We start from the raw sequence: 17,325 nt of genomic DNA, 5'->3' as shown, positions 1-17,325 counted from the left end.
GCACTCAGATTCCCTTGCAGCAAGGGAAGTGTAAGTTAGATACTAGGAAAAACTTTCTCACTAGGAGGGTAGTAAAACACTGGAACAGGTTACCCAGAGAGGTGGTGGAATCTTTTTAAGACCTAGTAGACAAAGCCCTGGCTGGGATGATCTAGTTGGGGATGGTCCTGCTTTGAGCAGGGGTTTGGACTTAATGACCTCCTGAGGTCCCTTCCCAACTGTAATTGTCTAGGATTCTATGACAGGGGTTGGCAACCCATGGCACACATTTTAGAGCATGGCACATGAGGCCATTTTCCTTGGCACGCCGCAACCATCCTGGGCTCTGGGCAAGTAGGAGGCTGCAAACCCTGCTGCGAGCCGCCTGGGCTCCATGGCTGGCAGCAGCTGCCCAGAGCCTGGGCCAGCTGCAACTAGGAGTCTGCAGTCAGATACACCAGGTTCGGGCGCCCCAGCTAGGAGCTGTGCCAGCGGTGGGTGCACGCATGTCTGGGGCAGCACAACCCTGGACTTGATGACCTGAGGTCCCAGCCAAAAACATTGCCAACCCCCTGTTCTGTGATTTTAAGATTTCTGAGGCATGGTTCTTAGCATGGCAGTCAGCTGAGATGCTCTATGGATGCTTTCCCAGTGGATCATGTAAGAATTTGTCTTGCTGTCTTGGGTGCACAAAGGGAATTATGGGACAGCCTTAGAGGACTAGTAGTGCTTGAGTGGAACTAAGTTACATCCACAACTGCAGAGTGGTCATGCTTGCAGAAGATGAATTGTTCATTTGAGTTTCAGTTTATTCCCCTTCACGACCACACACACAAATTGAGGGGTTTTGCTTATGGACAGGACTTTAGATAATAGCAACACAAGTTATAACTCAGGAACTTGACAGTGAAAACCCACCTTCACCTACATCATCTGTAAAATGAATGACTATTAGCTATCTCTTCTAATAAAGCAGTTTGGATTAATAGATTAATTTTTTGGTTATTACATTCCAGGGAAACATCTGGGGCTATAGCTCGTGTGTGTGTATAGCTGGCAACTCTGTGTATTCTCTCTTGGACTACAAGCATTGTATGAAGAGAAAGAGAAAGAGAGAGAGAGGTCCAAAATCTTAAGTAAAGAGAAGTTTATCCCATTTTCATGAACTTATTCAGTAAGAACCAAAATTGCAATGCTTGGTGTAAATTAACAAGCACTGGCAACACCATTTTATGGACTGTATCACCTAAAGGAAGTATAAAATCAACTTTTTGGAAATGATTTAGTATGAGGTTCAGATCAAAGTACAAAAAGGATCACCTTGTACCATACTTGCTGCAGAACTTCCAGTGTTGCCAGCCCTGCACCTTGCCCAGTGAATTTATAGTTTTTAGTGGTAACACCAAATGAAAATGAATATTTTTTTCCAGGTTGACATGGGCACAGCAAGAGATCTGGCTAGTGGGATAGTGTTCATAGACTGTTCAAGTTAGTAATATTGCACAACACTGCATTTGCTGAGAGGGTAGCATGCACTAAGAGCACCACCTAGTGACTATGTATTGAACACGAGGGCAGAAGGGAAGAAGCAGAAAATCCATGCCACAAAATAAGAGTGAATTAAAACATCCTGAGCACAGCAGCTTTGTGTTTGCACTAACAATTGCCAAGTGACTTGGATAATGAGGTCTCAAAGACAGCTGAACAAATCTAGCAGAAAAGTACTGTTCATTATACTTGCAAATAAAACCCACCATTACGATTTGCTGAAACAGTTGGCCCTTTTTTTCATTGAGTTTTTGGGTGAGCTACATCTTACTTACAAGGCTGTTTGCACAATTGGATGCTGGAGCAGGGCAATACTTATCTTGGAGATCAATTGCTTTTTGCATTGGCAAACACTGAGCACATCTACATAAGGTGTTTACTACAGAGCTGACTAATTGGCTCCACCATAAAGTCTCAGCATCTACACATGGACCCCTATTAGGCTGAAGTAAACTAATAAATGTTGCCATAGGATACTACTTAACACCACCATAGGATAGTACCTGTGGTGACATTTAGTATGCTGCAACGCATGGTGGCTGGGTCACAAGGGTACTTCAGTGCTGGGGCTGCCTGCTGGCTAGCCCGACCCTGGAGCACTCTCATGCCCCAACCAGCCCCTCTGCAGCACACTGAGCTAGCTCAGAGCCAGCTGGCAGGCTGACCCCCCCTGGGCGCCCTGCCAGCCAGGGCTGCTCTGCCCCAGCTCAATGTGCTGCGGTCCCAGGTGCACATGTAAACGTGGCACCTGGGAACAATAATTTCCCTGGGAACAATAACACCCTCAACTTAGTTCCACTCAAGACAAAACAAGGCCATGGGTCCCTCATGGTCTAGTGGTTAGGATTCAGTATGATCACTACCGTGACCTGGGTTCAATTCCTAGTCAGGGAATACTCCTTTTTCTCTCCTACCTTGGGCCTCTTCAAGAGGAGGGTAGAGAGATATTTGGCTGGGGAGATACGATCCCAGCACCTGTCCCTGCCTGGGTCAGACCTGATGATCTGTTTAGGTCCCTTCCCACCCTAAGTTCTATGATACTATGAATAAACTCCAGCACAAACTGTGCCAGAGCTTATTAATTGCACATGTAGATGTGCCCCACTTTCAATAAAATGTTCCTGTTCCCCATCAGGACAAAGCCAACACCTTTCAAAGCTCTCACAGCCCACCCACTAATTGATAACCAGTACCACAGTGATCTGGGCATGTACTTGCCTATTCTGCCCAAGCTGAGAAAGCTTTCTTGTTGAAAGGTTTGACAAAACTGATATTCCCACAAAAAGCTTTAGTTTTAACTAATCAACTTTTTCCAACAAAGGAAATGTTGTCCAAAAAGCCTCCTAATCAACTCTATTCTTACACATCTGTAGTCTCTGCTGAGGTTCCAATGCATTGGAGTATACTTAGGAGTCTACAAGAACTAGCAACATTTGCAGGGAAAATAAAATCATTAAAGAATGAAACAGGGTTTCAAAAATAATCCTCAGAGAATAAACACAGAGGAGATATGATAGCAATGGCTAACTACAGAAAAGGAAAAACAAGTCTTATCAGGTATAAGAAAATACTTATTTCACTAAATATATACCTGTGCTGCCAGATTGTTACCCATAGCCTCTTTCCTTGGGAATATAAAAATAGTCAGGTAATCTTATAGTTCGTCAGAGCCAAGATTCAAAGGCTTTATTCCTATTTTGGGGGTTTGGACAACCAGATGCACTTTGATTTGTTGATTCAGACCATAAGCTACAAGGCAGGGCACCTCATTTTCACCAGGATTCTAGTGCAGCTTGAGACTTGCTCTACTCACTGAGAATCCCAACCAAAAAAGTATGTCTTGTGCCTGCATCCCTGGTTACCAGGAAGGGACCAGGCAGGAAACCAAACATTTCATGGCACTGACTAGAGTAAACAGCAGCTTTCCATCTCATCCAAGGTCAAGAGGAAAAAAAGGCTTGTTAAACATGGGAGGGTTTAAAAGCTGTGTCATCTACAGCTGGCATGGTAAGTAATGTACTGGACCTGTGCTCTTATGTGACAGCACAACTCTAGTTATTGGCGCTAAGGTGGGTAGAAAAAAAATATTTGGGGCACAGCAATACCTGCAGCACTATATCTTTTCTTTTATATATATCTCCCCGATTTGTACCCCTTTTCATTACCAGCAACTTTCAACTTTTCCTGCAACACATTAATGATATAAAAAGACCAAACATAGTTTCACATTAGTTTTTCCCAATAACATCTTCTGTGAAGTCTAAAATATTTTCCATACACTGTTTCCTGTGGTCCTTCCTCCTTTTCAGGTTGCTTCTCCTCTATCAAGATGTCTTCCATTATCTGAAGCCCAAATAATATATATTTACAAATAGCAAGAATTTAATCAAGATATTCTTATCTAACAACATGCAGCAAAACTTAAATGGCAGCTCTGCTACACAAAATACAACAAAATGGTGCCTTTTTATGGGTGCATCTGTTCCCTGTGCACATTTGCTACTGCTGCTTCTACTTCTGGTGTTACTAAGCCTCAAATCAGCATAGCTTATGGAATTAAAGGACATCAGCAAATCCATGTTGAGGTCAGTTGACTTACAGATTCCAGGTTGCTTTTATCAGGTTGGCAACTAGATTTCTTGCAAGCCAAGAGGATCTGATCTAGCTAATCAGTGAAAGGAAATAAAATGGCAAACTCACAATCCTCTTTTTGCGATGTTCGTATTTTAAGGTGAGCCATGCTTTCAGTATGCAGCAAAAACAGTGGCTTATCAGATCTCCATCTCAATTGGCATCTCCAGTCCACATAACATTAGTTCTGTGGTACTGCTCTTTGTGGCCTATGTTTTCAAACTGGCACAGTTATAGCCTAGGAAGGAAAATCCCTTGGTGTGCATGTACCTTAGTGTGGATGCACAACTGGATCCTGCCTGTGCTTAACGGGATTGGTTTACTTTGGATGCAAGCCTGCTTGGAAATGTGGTCAGTGAACCTGCAGCGGAGTAACACATTTATGCTATTGGCTGACTAAGGCTTTAGGGTCAGTTCAACATTGGGCAGTACTGAGAACCAGAATCTGTCGTGTCACTTAGGTCCCTGTTTCTGAGCTTATATAGGCTATAGATCCCACTCAGATCCTGAGGAGAGGGGAGGTAGTTGGTCAAAAGGACTTACAAAAACGTATATTTAATGCTGCTACTGAGCTCTACAGGAAGCTATAGCTAGTCCTCTTCAATGGCAAAAAGGCACATTTATAAAGTGAAATGAAATCTTTTCTTGAAATGAAATCATATTTTCCCAAGCAGGAAACAACTGTGACCACCTGAAACCTGAGATCCTGCTCCTGCCTTTGTTTCAAGGCAATTTGCATCATCACAGATCCTCACTGGAGGCAAGAGGCTTCATATCAGCTATGAAGTGCCTGCCCAGAGGAGTTTTCCATCTATTGACTCCACTGTGAAATCCTATGAAATATGAATTTTCATTTCTACCCAGGAGGACTTTTACAATCTGTTCTCCAATGCCTGATGAAAGGTATTTGTGCCCGAAAGCTTGCAATTAAAGAATTTTTGTGGCAAAAATCTTGTTGGTCTAATAAAAGATGTCATCTCTACTACTAGTCCTGATTATATTATAAAGTGAGGCAGGATAAAATGAAAACAGGTGAAGATCCTCTGAGCTACAAAATAAGCTTGGAGGACTCTGGTACCTGAACAGGACAAAAGTAGGCCACCACTGCAGAACAACTAGTGTTTCTGAAGCATTCCAGCATACCAGACATAGATCCCTCTGGTCAGGTATCAATTATCTGACAGTAGCCAGAACCAGATATTTCACAGGAAGGTGTAAGAACCCCTCATTAGAAAGATACAAGTACTGTGAACTGTCATTGGTCTCATCCAGATCTCTGATAGACAGAGGTTGGTATAACCCCAGCAGTATGATGAGTGATGTCCCTTTTTAAAATGTTTATTGCCACTACCGATACAATAAATATACAGCTTTTTTAAAGCTAGCTAAGTTCTTGATCTCAACAACTTCCTGAGGCAGTAAACTCCACAGCTTAACCGTATGTGGTGGAGAAAAGTAACTTCTATTAACAGCTTTGGATTTGTATCACCTCTTCATTTCATTCGCTCTCTCCTTGTTTTCACATTATAAGATTAAAAAAACCCCAAACGTTCTCCATCTACTTTCTCTGTACCATTTGCTACTTTCTATACTTCTATCATGACCTTCCTTTCTGAGGCATGCAAGCCCATGCTTTAAATTTGCTCACCATACAAGGATTTTTCTGTGCCCTTGATCATTTTTGTTGCTTCCCTCTGAGCATCCTTTAGCACCATTTTTGAGAAGGACTGACAACCAGAACTGTTCAGTATCTTCCAAATGAAGTTTCCCCACTGACTTATATAAAACTTCATAACATTCTCTGTATTTTCCGTCATGTCTTCTGCATCCTATGCTTTGATGCCCAGCTCCCATTCTTGACTTAAGGGAATGAACTTAGACTCTTGTAAAGTTAGTGACTAGCTTAAGTTCCCCCTACAATATGTATCACTGCATTTTGTTCAACATTGTTTTCACTAGCAGTGGTTTTATTCATTTGCTTAGCAGCTTATTTAGGTCTCTGTGAAGGTCCTCAAAGTGCTCTCTGGTCCTGATTTTTTTTAATATATTTTTTTTAAACCTGATTTTTTTTTTTAAACCTGAATTAATTTAATACCCAAGACTGGCAGGTATCTAGATCATCAAGACTGGCCCCTTTCTATTAAAGGCAAGCACATCATCAAAACACCATGTTAACTAAGGATTCCCCATTTCTGTAATTTGAGAGCTGTTCCAAAGCATCACTTCTTTGATACCTACAAACCTCCATGTGATGTCATTCAAGGTCTGTCTGATCAGTTGGAAATAACAAAAGAAGTTCCTTACTTCGAGCAAAATTCTGGTTCCTTCCTAGAGGTCATAAACTTGTACTTTGTACTATTGCTCTCCCCACCTCCCTCCATTGCTTGGGATACGAGTACCAGATGTTTTAGTGCCTTGTGCCTTTTTGTGACTTAAAAAAAATTGCACGCCCTTTTCATATTTCTGCACCTACACTGTTCAGTCCAGTTGACTTCACTAACTACTATCCTTAAGTTTATCAAAGTTTGTCTACTTGAACATGTAAACTTTGACTGATTCTTATTTGTCCTTCCTTTTAATTTAAATGGAATCAGCTCATGATCGCACGATCCAAAATTGTTTCCTTAAATCCTCACTATTTACCAAGTCTAAAACAGCATCTCCCATTATTAGCTCAGTGACTAACTGATGAAGAAATGTGTCAGCTATCACATCCAGAAATAGGGTGCTACTATTATTAGTAACATTTGGTTTCCAAGCTGTAACTACAAAAGAAAGCCGCCAGTAATGACAGTTCTTGCAGTGTTTATTTCTTTGATCACATTAGAGATCTTGCTACATATCTGCATTTGCCCCTGCGGGTCTATACCACTCCCTGCACTATCCCTAAAGAAAATTTCCTTTACAGTCTTTCCTCATGGGAAATATTTTAATGTAGACTTTTATCCACACTGTCTTGTATTTCCCCATAGCTTATAACTATCTTTAACATGCAGTGCTGCCCAAATAACTTCTTGTCATCTCCAAATTTTAACCATCTCACTATTTACCTCCCCCATTCACAGTATTGAACAACTTCAAGTTCTGCCACAGTCTTGAGACTCCCAGTTATTCATTTTCATCATGGTAAAAAAGCTAACTGTTGAAGTCTACTCTTTTGCTTTCTGTCTCCTAGACTGTTTTTGATCCTTGAAAATACTTCACCTTTTACCCTACTCTACTTAGCTTCTGGTTTGAGACCTTATCAAAAGTCTTTTGACAGTATAAATTACGTCAAGAGGTTGTTCTTTATCCTCTACCTTACGGACACCTTCAAAGAATTCTTAGAGACTAGTGAATCATGGTTGTCCTTTGCTGAACCCATGCTCAAATAGTGACCTTCCAGACGCTGTTCTCTTCTTAATGACCAATTCGCTCAATCTACCAGCTACAGATGTATGGATTATTGGCTACAATTCTCCCCATTTCCTTTTCATTTTAAAAGAAGTAACTCCACCTTTTATTAATAACAGACATTTTGCTTTGTTGTAACACTTGTGAATATATTTTATAAAGGAGTACGCTTTAAAAACCTCAGTATTAAGACATTACTCTGAAGTATGGATAGATTTCAGCTAGCAAGCAGCTGATAGCAGATCTGAACAATATTTCCCATGCTGTTCACCCCACACTTCCCTCTTTTAGGATACTCATAATTACAGCATATTCAGGTTTGCCTGTTCTATTCTTACCTCTTCAACTGTGTCTCTTAGATCAATCTCCACAAATGTAGAACGGTCTTTCTAGTAAAGAGAAAAACAGGACAACAGAGCAGTAAGTGACTTGAATAGCTTTAAAAATGAAAATGATAAAAAAATGATAAAAATGAAGGCTGTCATCCAGTGAAATTTGTTAAGCTCTTCCCCATGGGATCAGACCAAAACTAGATATGTAGTAGAGGCCGTTACTGATCTACTTGGTACCGATGAATTGGAGCACCTCATTCAAAGCCAAACAGTATGATGCTGGGAACCTTATGAATACTGTTTGAAATAGTAAACCTAGGAAGCGAAAACCTATTGGAAGATATTCTCAGTGATTTAACTGACACATTGAGATACATTTTAATTAAATTAATTTCTACTTTACATACTTGGCAAGATTTGAATTCAAAGCTCTGTAAACTGTATTGTGAGAGCCGGCAGTATTACCTTTAAATACCTATGAAATGCACAGGCAACATGCAAAAAATGAAAGTCCCCAGTCTGTTAGAATTTAATTGATTTATTTTCTTTTCTTCTACAATAGAAGTCTTTGAATGCAGGTGCAACAGGTGCCCCCTCTGCCCCCCCCCCCCAGTAACATCTGGCTGGGGGTCCGATGCTGGGCCAGAGGGGTGGATTTTCCCCCCACCCTCTCCTCACTCAGCCAGAGGAGTGATAGTGCTCCAACTAGCGAGCAGACGGGCGGAGCATACCATATGCTGCTGAAGCAGACAACACAGCCTAGGGCTGCAAAGTATCCTGGGATGCTGAGGGACTGTAACTTAACTTGAACCAGGAGTGGGTCTGGGACAGAAGTTCCATAAACCAGTTTGGCCTAAATCAGTTAAGCCTGCTACTACATCCAACCAGGTTGATCTTAAATCAGTTTGGGGCATTTTGAAAGTAAGTGCACTGAACTTCTGTTCTGTTACAGGTTTAAACCGGTTTCTGATCCCTTAAACTGGTTTGTGTATAACTTCTGTCCCTAGCCTAGAGGGCTGTGCCATGAAATCCAAAGACACTTATCCCTTTCAAGGTTTGCACTTTAAGTTAGGGGCAGTAGCCTCAAACAATCAGCAGGAAGGACCTGAATTCTCCACCTAGTTCAGTGATTTTCAACCTTTTTAGATGCAAGGCACCACTTGGAAAATGTCAGCTGTTAGATTTCACTTGATTTTTGAGTAAAGAAAAATACTAGAGCAAGTCTCCTGTTGCAAAGTCAGAAGCTATGTCTACACCAGACACTACTGTGCACTGGTTACTGCACATTTATTTAGTACTTGTATAAACAAGCAGTAAATAAATAAACTCAAGTTACTGTGAAATAGCACCAGTGAACGCCTTTTTTATGCTACTGTGCAGAAGCCTAATACTACTACACAGTAGTGCCGCATCCCAGTTTTTGCCACACAACGCTACTGTGAAGCAGTATCAGGCTACTGCACAGTCAACGTTTCATGTAGACATGCCCAGAAAGACCAAAATGCATCAGTGAGAATATTTTTAACATTATGAATTCTTATTTGAAATCTCTAGGTTTATCTTATGAATCATGTTTGCACATTTAGGAGTACTATTCTTGCATGGCACACTGTGGTACCCCTGAAAGGATCTCAAGGCATCCCAGGGTGCTGTGGTGCCCTGGTTGAGAATCACTGACCTAGTGGGTAACAGACACACTCCTCCCTCTAACTGTTTCTTATGTTCAATAAGACAGCTGTTTTCTAGCTTTTTCCTTTCCCCTTCTCACTGAATTCTGTCATTTCACTGTTCCATTAGCTAGGGTTTCTGATGAATAATGATTAGTTACTTATATGGAAGCTACTAGCCTTTTGCTCCAAGTAAAACTCTTCTACTTCTGAGCATTGTGTCTGTGTTTCCTGTAGGTTTGAAAGGAGATGGAACAGTTCAGAAGCAAAAGCAGAACAACTAGAAATGCTATGTGCGGTATGTTACAAAATTCAAAACTTACTCTCATACTACATTCTTGGTCGTGGGCCCCATTCATAACCTCCTGTTTGTTGTTATCGACTTTCTTATTAAACTTCACCTGGCTATGCAAAAAGACATGAGCTTGAATAAAGCATTAAATTGCAATACTATACACTTAGCAACAATTATTCTGGCATTACTATGGAGTAGTAAACTACAACAAAATCTCCATTTGCTTTAGTTGAGAGAGCAGCTTCTTCAGCTCAATGCCAGAACAACCACTAACTTACTGAAACCTAGTTCCTGCCCCACTATTAATATTTCTCTATAAAGGACATTTACCATATTTATCCAAATCTAAGATGACTCTGAATTTAAGATGACCCCCCCAATATTCTATATATGGAAAATTTATAAATTTGTTATAGTTTCCTATGTATATAGTCTAATTATTGGAGAGTCATCTAAAATTCACTCATCCTCACCACAGCTGCAGTGGCAGATAGTGAGAGAGGCAGTGAGGGGGCAAGCAATGGGGGCAGATGGTGCAGGGGAAGTAGGGGGGCAGGTGGTAAGAAGGTTAAGTGGCCTGACCCCTTCTCCTTGCTGCACCACACCTTGCCCCTTGCTGCCTGTCCCCCTCACAACTTGCCCCCCACTCCTGCTTGCCCCCACCATGCCTGTATTCCCCAGCACCTGCCCTCTCCCACAGTGCTTGCTCCCCTGCCACTGCCCCCCCACCAATGCCTGCCCCCCCGGCCCTTGCCTCTCTTGCAGATGTTGCCTCCTCCCACCCCCCTGCTGCCACTACTTACCCTCTGACTCCAGCAGGCTGTAGCCCCTGGACCATGGAGCATGTGGTTGTTCTGGCTCCAGCCCAGCCATATGGCAGCTATGGCCAGGCTCCATAGCTGGAACTGCTGTCACCATGCGCTGCTTTTACCAGACTGGGTTGGGCTGGGGCCAGAGCAACCACGTTTTGTGCCCTGGGCTGGAGCAGGGCCAGAGTCCTACTGGAGCCAGAGACTCAGAGGCAGCAGCTCAGGGGAAGAGATAGCGGCTACAGCTCCCAGTCTGAACCTGACCCCGAGCCTGGATCGGGAGTCAAATCAGAACCACAACAGCTGCCTGTCCCCCCACTTCAGGTGCGACACGTAGGGGGTGTACGCAGGTGCATGTGCACCCCCTGCAAAAAGGCGCTGCTGACACTGTCCCCATGACGCTGCCGGTGGCGCCTGCAGGTAGCTGCTGCCCCAGCCACCGACAGCACTGGCAGCGTCTGCGGGAGATCCCTGCTCACTGCTGCTGCACTTCCACCACTGTCACTGTGTTTTCAGCCGCCATTCACACCCCCTTTCCTCCCCCCCCATACACTTTGTACTTGAATCCAAGACAAGGGGTTCCCCCCCCCATGTTGGATAAGTGCAGCTGGTGGCACTACCACCAAATTATTAAAATTGCTTGACATTTTCTGTTTTAACACCCTGGATATGGACAACTGTACCCTTTTAACTGCTTTAAAAGAGGAGGGTGGCACATACCAGTTATGATCTAATTTTGTATTGTTCCAGGAACTTGCAGATACATGTTAACTAAATCGCCCAAATTTTGTCCCTCAACCATATAAAGTCAAAGTTGCAGCACTATTACTATATTTGTTCAAAGGGAAGTTACATTGTAACATACTGTGTTTTTATCTTTTGATATAGATAACAATGATCTCAATGTAAAATTTTCTTATTAACTCCTTTCCAGCTGAGGTTCACTGCAACTTGCAGGAATTATGACCAAAATGTTCAGAATTGGGCATCTAAATTTAAGCTTCTCAAACCATATTTAGGTAACAAATTGGAAGTGGCCTGATTTCCACAGGCACTGAGCACCTAAGTCCCCCTCAAGTTCAGCAGTTTTGCATGCTTCCAAACGAAGCATACAGTGTACCCATGTCACTACTTTTTATTAATTTCCCAGAGGCTGGTGGAGTGGCTGTAAGCCGCCTTACACGCATGCCTTCATAGTCTTGATTTACATGGCCCATGAGATTTTTCACCCTTGGAGCACAACAGGTGTTAGGTCCAAGGCCAAATTTCCAATTCCAACCAACAAGGACCATGTCGTGTTGTATTGGAAGGGGAGTGTGAAGCCTACTTCCATCTTATTCTAATGTTGGTGTGCTTCCTTACCAGTTTGAGTCCTCAGTTTCACCCCTGGTTTGCAATTCAGAATTCGCAGCTTCAGGAGAGAAGAGAACATGTAAGTGGCTTCTTTCAGACACCTAAGTACCATTTAAGGAAATTCAGGTCCCTGCCAGATACAGTCATGTTTTACCCCCTGTTCCTTTTTAACTCACAATTTCAGCTCTGCCCAGTGCTTGGCTTGAGCTTTCTTGGATCAGTCCTTTCTGCTTACAGCACTTTGGCTGAGAGCCTGGGATAAACCTTACAGTTTTGCAGCAACCTCTGCACTCATGGCAGCACAAGCCCAGGATGTGAGCAGGCACAACCCCCCAGAGCAGTAGACAATGGAAGGCATGATGCCAGTTACACACTTTATTTCAAGACCTTCCCCATGCAGTAGGAGGATGCAACTGGGGAAGAGCTCACACTCATGGGTCCAATCCTCCAAGCAGTGGGAAGCCCAGCACAACTAGAAGGCAGCAGGCTTGAGAGGAATTGCAGGAGAGAGGTCAAGATTTGCATTCTTGATCCACCTAAGAATGCAAAAGATGATGTTGCCATCCTGAAAATCCATGGACTAGGCAACAAGGAAGGAACTAAAAGATCAATGGAGGCAGACAGAAGGCAGGATGAAAAAAGACAATTTATGGAGAGAGAAAAAAATCTAAATTCAGGTAATACATACTGTACTCTGAAGAATTTATTAATATTCCTAATATAAATGTTATTCCTCATCTGTCCCAGAAAGACAAGCATTAAAGGGGGGAGATGTTGATTTTAGTTCTTCCATTTTAACATTACTAGAAAAAAATAGGGTGAAGTATTTCCTCTGAGACTGCCATTGCATTTTATCCATTTCCATTGGATCAATTTGATGGGGAGGTTTGAATGCAGGTAATTTTTATTGATTCTGCTGAGGACTGGATGCAGAAATGAAGTCAGGAACTCCTGTCAACATAAATCATTCAATGATTTGAAAACCTGTTGGAACTGAATTCTAGAAAATCTGCAGCATGGGTCCATGCATATATCAAGTCTCTCTTCCTCCCTGCAGTTTAAAAAAGGGAGCACTTTTATTTGCAAACTATTTAATGGCACAGAAAAGAGCATGCATATTTTGTTACAGCAAGTTGTGCTAATAGGTAAGGAGTCAGACTTTGCAAGTTGTAGGAATTCATCCAGGACAGCCAGTATAGCAAAGAGCGTGAAGGAAGCAGAGTCCTTATTTCAGAATTGGGACACAACAGGAATTATGAACTCTGCACATTGTTATGCTTAGCAGCTGGAAGGTGATCAGGTATTGCCCAAACCTACGTGTCAAAGGTAAAGCTGTTTTGTGACAGTTTTCTATTCTAATTACCTGTAATGCTGCTTTTTCTGAAAGCAGAGACATTTGGAAATTATATTTTTATTGAAAACTGAATTTTTTAAATGCAAGAGAGCTCCAGGGAGAAATACAGCAGGTGCAAATCAACATAGGATGTAGGCTGCATGTGTCACAACCTTAGAGGGTGATCCTAGAGCTCCAAGCCCTCTCTCCAACACACCTGCTGCATGTCCTTCAGCAGAGACTGGATTTTGTTCCAAGAAGACTCCTCTGGACAAAATCTCAGCCCAGATCAGTCCCTTTACCAGACCTTTACAGCTTGGTGTGGGAAGCATGCAGTTGGCTATTAACTCACAGACAATCTTTTGGTTAAGTTAGAGTACAAAATACCATAGTTTAGCACTTTAGACACTGCCTGAAGTGCTAAAACCAAGCATCACATTAGTTGTAAATAGAGACCAAGCATGATAGTAGCAAATACTAATTTGGAGAAATACCTATGTATGATGCTTTTTCAGATCATCATCACATATAGGCCTACCCCATGATAGTGTGGATGATTATTACACAGTCCCTAAGAAGCAAAATATTGCATAAGTGTTTATTAAGGCTGGGGTGCGAGAGGGCTGCTCTTCATATATCATCTGTATTTCAGGAATAACATTGCTATTTCAATTTATTTAACCTTATTTTCTTGAGTACTGGATTTTGGTGGGCACATGCTTCCCAAACCTTCCTTGGTCCCAGAACACCTTAGAGGATCTGCAAACGCTACTGCTGATAGCACCAGCATTTTAAAGTAATTCTCATGAAGCTATGGGCATTAAGGAAAACTTTGTGCCAAAACGGACCAAAATTAATCAAACTCAGATCTGCTGTAAGCAAGGCAGAACCCTGCTGAAGTCAGTGGGCTTTCAGCTGTTTTCAGCAAGGACAGGTCTGATCCACTATGTTTAAAAGGGCTTGTTCTCCCCATTCTTTCTGATCCAAACAATGAAGTCATAACTGAACTTCTCCACCATTTGTTGGGAAGTCCTGTTTACAGGACTGCAACTTTTAAACAGCATCAAAAGCAGAAACAGTAGCTGAGTTGTGACAAAAATATTGTTAAAATGAAGAATAATGCAAATTCTTCATGTACATTTTGCACACAATTCCCATTTTAAACAAATGTCTCTTATCCTCCACAGTCATTCATAAAAATTCTTCCTCCTTTGTTCCTTTCAGCAAAATTCTCTATGTCTAAAAATATCACATTTTTGGTTGCAGAAATCCTTCCATTCTCAGAGGAGTGTGTTCTACAGGACTTCAGTGTCTGACAACGATAGAAAAATCCACAATTCTGATGCCTACAATGAGTTAATGCCTGTTACACTGTACACCAATGACACTGCCTAAAGAGAGAAAACTTTTTTTTTTTTTTTATGTATATAAAGAGCTACAGACCAAACTTCCAGGCCAAGGTCACAAAGGCTTCCCAAAGACTTCTCGTTTATACATGCATTGCATGACTAACCTACTAATACTTTTATCACATGGATCATGTTCTGTTAAGCTTATAGGGATCTCAAACACACAGGCAAGTTAATGAAAAATCAACTTTATCTCATCAGTTAATGAAAAATCAGTTTTGTCTCTGAAGTCAAAGTGTATAGAATATCAGCAACTCTGATTGAAATGCAAGTGTCCCTTAGAGCAGGGCTAGGGACAGACATTCAAAAAGCCTAAGTCTGAATTGATTCAATCTTTGCAGGTTAGTCTAACATGACAAGGATGAACTGGTTTGAAACTGGACAGACATTCTGTCTGGACTGAGGAAATTCAGGCACATGCCTGCAGTGGTTCAGGCTAGAAGTCGGGGGGTGCTAGAACCGCCCTCCATTCCCTTCTGCAGGGAGCTGAGCTTAGCCGAGCTGAGGGGGGTGTGGCCAGGCCCCAGCAGGACTCTTATTAGGGAGGTCTGCCTGCATGGTCCCAGGCTTTTTCCCCAATGGCTGCTCAGTGGGCAGAAGTGTTGCCAGCCCCCAGCCCCAGGCTAGCACTCTGAGGCAAGGGGGTGTGTGTGTGATGATACAGAGCTTTTTGATCTCCCTCCCTGCTTCGTCATACAGTCTGCAGTAAACTGACAGGCAAACAAGCCAGCCGGAGGTGATAACTGTCTTTATCACCCGATTAGCAAAACAATAGCTTCTCTCCACATTATTTCAAACTTCTTAAACAGCTTACTGGCTGACCTGTTGATTAGCTCCAAAAGTCCTAAGCGGTCACTGTTCTGTCTGCCTATCCCAGTGAAATTGGAGAGAGAAACACAGACACCTGTCAGCATTAGCTAGCATACCACATGCTGGCTATGGTCCCTGCTGTGGCAGAGAGGAGGAGGGGATCTTTGCTTAAGTGAGAGGGGAGGAGAGGGGAGCACAGGGAAGCCAGCAGACCCTGCTGTGCCTGAAAGTCTGTTCCGAGCTCCAGTCAGGAAGCAAAGGGGAGGGGCCAACTCTTCTGTGGAGCTGAGAGCCCCACCCAGCCCAGAGAGCATGCCAGGATGCTGGGGGGCCTCTGATTTAACTGAAACTAGCAAGAGGTCCGGGACCGACATTGCATAAACTGGTTGAGCCAAATCAGTTAAGTCTGATACTACATTCAACCAGATTTATCTCAAACCAGTTTCAGCCATTTTCAAACTGGTTTATGTGCACTGAACACCTGTTCTGTTACAGGTTTAAACCTGTTTCTGATCACTTAAACCAGTTTATGTGTAATATCTGGCCCTAGCCCAGGAGACTGCTTTCATCCAGGACCTGTAACTCTGGAATGCTCTTGCATTAGCAAGGGTTGATTCACCCATGGTGGCATGGTTTAGGTGACAGGCAAAAAAGGGCTTCTTTTATAGTTTAAATCTGTTACTAAGTACCTTTTTTATATAACATTGCTTTTATATGGAACTATTAGTGAATCTTTATGTTTTGTGTCTTGTTAACTTTATTAGCCAGTGAGCTTTGGGTTTAATATTCTGGAGAAGTAGGGGAGCATCATCCCTGACACTACCACCAATTAACCACCACCACCAGTCCACATCTTCAGAACATTATGAAAATTCTTGACGAACCCACCAAGGCAAGTTTGTATCATCATTAAATATGATCAGAAACTGACAGTGAAGGACTGGATTCAGGTCTTTCACACACCAGCATCTATAAGGATACTCCCAGTGGAAGTTCACTGGGTACAAGAAGAATGTCACTTCATAGATTTCATTGACATTAGGGCTGGAAGGGACCTTGGAAGATCACAGAGTCCAGCCCCCTGCCAAGGGGCAGGAAGTCAGCTGAGGTCATAGGATCCCAGCAAGATAAGCATCCCAATTTCTCTTGAAGGCATTCAATGTGGGTGCTTGAATCACCTCTGCTGGCAGGCTATTCCAGACCTTGGGGGCTCGGACAGTAAAGAAATTCTTCCTTATGTCCAGCCTGAAACGGTCTTGCTGGAGTTTATAACCATTTGACCTTATCATCCCTTGGGCGCTCTGGTGAACAATTGTTCCCCCAGATCCTGGTGAACACCCCTGATAAACTTATAGGTGGCCATCAGATCGCCTGAGCCTGCACTTTTCCAGGCTAAAGAGCCCCATAGCTCTAAGCCTGTCATCATAAGGTCTGTTTACCTGGCCTCTGATCATGTGCGTGGCTCTTCTCTGGATTCTCTCAAGCTTCTCCACATCCTTTTTGAATTGTGGAGCCCAAAACTGGACGCAATCCTCCAGCTGTGGCCTCACCAAGGCTGAGTACAAGGGGAGAATGACATCCTGGGATTTGCTTGAGAAACATTTATGGATGCAAGCCAGCGTTTTGCTCGCTTTACTAGCCGCAGCATCACATTGAAGGCTCATGTTCATCTTGTGGTCAATCATGACCCCCAAGTCCCTCTCATCTGTAGTGCTAGTCAGCGTAGCACTGCTGAGCCTATAAGGATGCTGTGGGTTTTTCCTCCC

Source organism: Alligator mississippiensis, chromosome 1 (genome assembly GCF_030867095.1).
Source record: "Alligator mississippiensis isolate rAllMis1 chromosome 1, rAllMis1, whole genome shotgun sequence".
Taxonomy (NCBI): domain Eukaryota; kingdom Metazoa; phylum Chordata; order Crocodylia; family Alligatoridae; genus Alligator; species Alligator mississippiensis.
The sequence above is the reverse complement of the archived record's forward strand: the minus strand, read 5'-3'. Positions refer to the sequence as shown.